Source organism: Triticum urartu, chromosome 3, assembly GCF_003073215.2.
Source record: "Triticum urartu cultivar G1812 chromosome 3, Tu2.1, whole genome shotgun sequence".
Taxonomy (NCBI): domain Eukaryota; kingdom Viridiplantae; phylum Streptophyta; class Magnoliopsida; order Poales; family Poaceae; genus Triticum; species Triticum urartu.
Genome location: NC_053024.1, coordinates 190,789,341 through 190,790,803, shown reverse-complemented (window position 1 = coordinate 190,790,803; position 1,463 = coordinate 190,789,341).

Below are 1,463 nucleotides of genomic sequence, written 5' to 3'. Positions count from 1 at the left end.
ACCTGCACCTAGGCAGTCACGTCCAACCGTGACCCTCCTGTTATTCATGTGTCAGGAGAAAAACGTGTCGGACCATATCCGGAGGCTCAAGCAGCCGTACTTCCCGCAGCCAGGATTCAAATCCTGCCATGAGGACGGGGGCCGATACGGAGGCGAAGCCGGACTGTCCTCCAGCCGAGGACTCGGATGATGTATCCATCACCAACTCGGAAGTGGAAAGTGCGATGAATCATCGGCGTCGCCGGGCCATTTTACAAAACCCTGGCTTTTCAAAAGAGTCTTTTAACGCCTTCAACTCGGTCGATGCGTACATCCGAGCTGCTCGAGATGGGATTAACAGGGCCACAAAGCAACATTTGAAAGATGTGCATGTAAATTTATTTTGTCTGACTATGATAACCATATGCTAGTAGCCCCCGAGACTTAAAGGAGTGGAAACAACTGATTTAAGGATCATTGTATGACCAAGTGCTGATGGAGAAGAAAACCCAGCTAGCTTAGGAGCTGGAAAAGTGTCAGTGCCGGCTGCTTGCTTCCAATGCCGAATTGGAGAAATATAAGGCATCTCCCAGTGATATTTCCTTCTATCTAAAATTCATAATGATACACCAATAGTGAGAATCTAGGTGCTAATATTTGTGTTTGGTCGTTTAGACCAAGTACAAGAGCAGCTGGACGCTGCTTGAAGTGAAGAACGCGGAGCCAAAAAAGCTACTATCAGTGGGCGAGCGTGTATTGACAAAAGTCATTTAGGAGAAAAAGAAACTCCAGGACTCGAACTCCAAACTGGGCGAAGAACTGAAAGATGTGCGAGCTCAGCTAGCTTACTCTGTGAAGGAGAACAAGAAGCTGCGAGGAGGCATATTCAGTTTGTAGCCACTTTTGTTTTATAACAGTTTTGGAGGCAATGGTAGCTAATATAGCTGTAATTGCAGGTGTTTTGACGAACCGCCCTGAAGAGGAGGTGTCTGGATCATCGAGTGATCTTCTGCAAGGGCTGTCGCAATTGCACGAGCAAGCTCCACAGGCGATGCAGAGTGTAACAAAGGCTTTATGGCCATCCGACCCCCCTCCAGGAAGCATGGAGCAGCTGGTAGAGCTATTCAAGGGAGCGCGGTGGCGTATCCGGCTGTGGAAGATATCGGCATGCCGCGAGGGTGCGTGAGAGGCCTGGGCCATGGTGAAGACGCGATATACCAAGTTGGATCCTAATCACATGGCTAGAGTCGGACCAGTAGGGTCGAATGGGGAAGAAATTCCCATTAGTTTAGTATATGACCAAGTAGAGGTGGCTGCCAAATATTCCCAACAGGATTGTAAGTTAGACTGCCTGTTGGAAGGTGTAGGGGAGGAGGTTTTTGAGTCCAAGTGACTGTGTACTTTCCTCATCTAGCTGAATTATATATCATTTGTCATGGCAGACCTTTTCGCTTCAGCCTCCGATCCCGAAGGTGCGGAGTGTT